At 40.1% G+C, this 4,900-nt stretch overlaps 1 long non-coding RNA gene across 1 annotated transcript; it reads left to right on the plus strand.

Annotated features, from left to right (window-relative positions):
• The first annotated feature begins 954 nt into the window (after window positions 1-954).
• Window positions 955-3,999, plus strand: LOC137519714 (uncharacterized). The gene is made up of 3 exons (XR_011021091.1): window positions 955-1,793; window positions 3,557-3,823; window positions 3,934-3,999. It is a non-coding gene; the product is annotated as an uncharacterized lncRNA (long non-coding RNA).
• Window positions 4,000-4,900: the final 901 nt, after the last annotated feature.

The following is a 4,900-nucleotide window of genomic DNA, read 5'->3' on the forward strand; positions in this document are numbered from 1 at the left end:
GTACAATCAAATATGACAAAAAGCCTTGATTCAGGGGAACTGATCTATTCCATTTCCTTTTCAGGAAGTTGAGGCAATAAATGTTCAACATAGAAGTGGCAGTTTTTCCTTTCTGTTCAATACTTGGTGTCCAAGCCAAATGACTCCATGGCTTCAGTTGTGACGGCAGCAGCCACACAACGACAGCTGTGATGATCATTGTTAAGAACTCAGAAGAATTCAATAAAACCTTCAATTCCAAGTCGGAAGATTCCACTTTCTGAGTTTCCGTTTGGTAGGGATAATTTAATAAAGTAAAAGGAAGTTAAGTTATTGAATCTTTGATATACAATCTTTTGCTAAGGAATTAAAGAGCAAAGCAATACTTTCGAACCTAATTGATTGGTTCTTTGTGGCACACACACCTTCCAGTAAATCAACCCCACAGTTATCCTGAATCTTGACTTCCCTTAGCACATTCACCACCTGTGAGGAAGAATGCAGCACCTGTGAGGCAGAGCATTAGCTAAGTGCTAACTGACAGCTTAAGTTGTCGTTAAAAAAGTTATAATTGTCAGTTCAGCTATTCCAGCAAGCCTCAAGCATAGTCTGTGGTGTATTTATAGCAAGTCATAATTACGTAAATTATTGCAATGCTCAGCTAGATCAGACTATATATATGTATATATCGGGTTTTTTTTTAAATAGATAAATGCTCGCGTGTGTGTAAGTGTCAAATTTTATTGGTTTTCTTTTATTTTATTTTGTTTCCACGACATTCAGACTATTGAATATTATCACCTATAAATTGTAGTGTAAAATGAAAAGCTCGGATACGGTGCAGTAGTAACAGAAAGTGCTAACCGTACAATATTTCCCTTGTGTTGATAAATGGCAGCGTGATTGAATGTAGAGAGAAATGCACTCTCAGTAACTTTTTTACTTTCATGTGCCACTCTCTTTATTTCAGGTTTATATTCTCCATTTGGTGATGGACAGTTCGGGCTAAAACAATGTACTGCAGTGCCCTCCTATGGACGTCACACAACTAACAGTTTTCAGCTGCAAAGAGCAAAGATCTGTTTCAGTGCTTAATTGGATTCACCTATAAAGGACAAAGAAACAATGTACTTAAGGAATTGTGCCTGGAAGCTAAAACCCTATGTGGTTGGCTTGTAATAGTATGACATACCAGTTCCAGGAAAGAAATGCAGGCAATAGATTTAGTTTTAATGGCCTGAAACTAGAATGCTGCAAATGTGTTGAAAAATGGCTGAATCCACAACAGTCTAATCATTCAGACCTTAAGCTGTGTGATGGATTCTCTTTTAACTAATTTTATCAATAATATGATTTATCATATATTTCAATGCTATTTCATTTATACACCCTGTATATGAATACACAATTTTGTCCAAACCTTTCTGAAAACAGGATCCCTTATCCACTATTCCTGGTTGCCGCTGAAAAAATAAGGGTACTCATGAATTCACCTGTGAGATGTTTAAGGAGTTCCTTACATGTACAGCTTGATTCAAGTCACCCCACAGCATCTCATTAGGATTAAGATCTGGACTATGACTCGGCCAAGTCAGGATTCTCCATTTCTTAGTTTTAAGGCACATCCTGGAGGGAGTATAGTGGAAGCATGGAATAGGCATCTGCTGAGCTGATCATTTGCTCACAGGATGCACAGCACTCCCCAGAAGCCAATTAGAACCACCACAGGCAGGTATAAAGGGGAGTGGAGGGAGAGGATTATTACTCCTTACTGTGTTAGTGTGATAGGAGCTAGTGACATGGAGAGATAACAGGTAGGTCTGTTTTATCAACTATAAACTGTGGTGTTTCAGAACTGTGCATGCTTATTTTCAAATTGCAGCAAGGGACCTGTATTCCACCGGCGTGTTTTCCATTGTTAGCTGTGGTATGCGCATACATACAAAAACGGCAATGAGAATTTTGGGCACAGAATGAAGCCGAAAAAAAGGCTCACCCTGCTCCTGCAAAAGTCCAGGCAATGTTAGTTGCTATTCCCCTTCCAGATTGCCATGGACCCAGGGGAAAAGACGTCATTTGACTGCCAGCTAGAGGCTGAATTACACTGTTTTTAAAGTAATTTGGGCTCTGTCTTTTGACGGTGCCCAAATTACTGTCTGAGCACCACTATAGCCATAATTAGCATTACAGCAAATGGTGGGCCCAAATTTCCTGGCGCCGTTTTGGTCTGTTTCGGTATACCGTACCTAGTACTATGAGAAAAACTGTTGGCTATAGGACATTCTCAGTGAAGATTTATATAACTTAGATCTGTGTATGCTTAGTTAAAAGTTACTGCAAGGTACCTTTAGTCCTCCAGCTTGTTTGCTATGTGTACAGTGCACCTAGTACAGTGAACAGACATGTCAGCTATAGCATACATATTTACTTTCTATACAAGTCCAATAAAAATTACCTTAATTTTATTCCATTTTGACAATTTCACTCAGGGCAGGGTGACTGACTGTAACACATTGTGGCTTTTAGCGTTCTACGGCCCCCAAACATTACACCTCTGATAGGTTTTCTAAAAAATGTACAATCTTCTATTTCACTGTTTAAAACACTGATGTGTTCGATTGTGTTGCACCAGCACTGATCACACCTGACTGCTGTGTAAAAAAAAAATTCATTCATTTGTTTCCCAATTTCACATAGGAGTTTGGCTGAAAATAGTCCTGTTGCTACTGATGGAGAGGTTTATTTGCCATGGCAGGAAAAGCAGTGAAAAAAAGGTGTTCTTTTATTTGACTGTGTCCTTGTCAAAAACTCTGACAAGAAACTATCCCTAATGCTGGGAATACATGGTTTGTACTGCTCGATCGAGCCATTAGATGGCTTGATTGATCATTTCTGACATGTCCAATCACCCGCCAAATCGATTCCGCACTCGATACCGCGGACAGGACAATGGAAAAAGATAAGGAAAACGAGCAGAAGATAAGAGAATCGCCCGCGGGGACGAGCGGGAATTGATCCGGCAGCATAATCGAGCCGCGGAAACGTACCGTGTATTCCCGGCATAATGGAAGAATTGTGAAAAATCTTAAGGCACTGTATTGCAGGCAACAGTGGTAGCAGTTGGAGATAGTTCAAAAGGGAAGAATTGAGACATTCAGCCAGTCACTGTAACTGTTGGTGATAATATGGCGATATATTGGAAAAATAGTTTAATTAAGTCTCTACAACAATGTTTTATATCTTCTCATACCGGACAACATTGATTTCAACATATATATAACTGCTACAATAAATTCTTGGAATAGAATAAAAAGTGCAAAGGAGGGAGCAAGACCGTGGTATGGAAGAGAGGTTGATGGAGCTGGCATGGACAGGACATGCCCACCCTTGGTAGTGAGCCTGATCCCCGGGGCAGCCTATTTTTTACATTATAAATTGATTGTTTATTTAAGTCTGATGAAGCGCTAGTTGTCTCCTGTGAAATGTGTCGCTGTTGTTGTGTTTATTCTTTGCATATTAAACTGTACGTTACTTCCTTTGACACTCTCTGTGTCCATTGTGCCTTTACCATATACAGTATCTACACAGCATTCCGCTATTACACTGATAAACAAGCTGCCTGTGACACAGCCTAACTAGCTGCCTGCCTCAGAGAACAGAATCAACTGCTAGGAGCAGCATTCATCCCCACTCCTCCAAAGACCAGCTACTTAACAGCTCCCACCACCAGAACATTTGGAGCAAAGACACATTGGCAGACTAGACCATGCCAGATCCCCGGCATAAGCGGGATACAAACGATATTGCTGGACACCTGTATGGGGTACTCCAGCCACCGGTAAAGGTGAGACTTCTCCAGATAGGGCCTATTTTGATTGCCCTGTCACATTCTCAGTGTATGGTGGGCTATTTTTCATCTACTTTTCGTCTCCTTTTCATGTGGTGGCTGGATAGTGTACTGGTTAAAGTGGACCTGAACTCTTGCACAGGACAGAAGGACAACATAGATAAATTCACCCTGTATGTATTTAGAGAGTTTAGCCTGTCTGATTCCCCCTCATCTGTGTCTAATCACAAGTTATAATTAAATCTCTTCAGCTGTGTCAGTTCACTGCCACAACAGATAAGCTCATTTGAAAGCACAGGATATTAACAATAAGTCTGCTTCCATGAAAGCAGGAAGTAACCAGTAACCAAACTGCAGATTTATTGCAGGATTTTTATAAGCTATAACAAACAAATGTTTTGTTTTTTTTTGTAAATTCTGAGTCTATCCCTGCTGTGATGGGATGTCCAGGAGGCCTAGAGGGGTTGTTTATGCACCTTTGGTGAGGAACACACCATTGATGGGCAATGGGCAGGCTGTTCTCCTCTCACTGTACATCTTTACTTGCAGCTGTTCCCATGAATGTCAGCAAGAATCCTGTGTCTCATTTGGTGTTCAAAAAATAAAGTATATGCAGTACACACTTGGTGCAGTAGTGGGGTATACAGGAACTAGGAGAAAATGTTTATATGTGAATAGAGAACTGGTTAGGGGATAGAAAGCAAAGAGTGGTGGTAAACGGATAATACTTACAGTGGGAAATTGTTAGGTCTCGCAAGGGTCTGTACTAGGGCCAATTCTTTTCCATTTACTTATTAATAATCTAGTAGATGGAATAAAGAGTAATGTTGCCATCTTTACAGGTAATACAAGATGGTGCAGAATGATCAACACTAAGCAGGATAGTGACATATTACAAAATGATCTAGACAGTATTACCCTATGAGCAATCATACGGCAGATTACATTTAATGTTTATAAACATAAGGTCATGCACCTTGGATTTGCCAGTAGTAGGGCACCATAAACAATAACTGGCATAGAGCTAGAAACATCAAACTTGAAGAAGGAATTAATAATGCTGGGCGATAACAA

The sequence above is a fragment of the Hyperolius riggenbachi genome, chromosome 5 (genome assembly GCF_040937935.1).
Source record: "Hyperolius riggenbachi isolate aHypRig1 chromosome 5, aHypRig1.pri, whole genome shotgun sequence".
Taxonomy (NCBI): Eukaryota; Metazoa; Chordata; class Amphibia; order Anura; family Hyperoliidae; genus Hyperolius; species Hyperolius riggenbachi.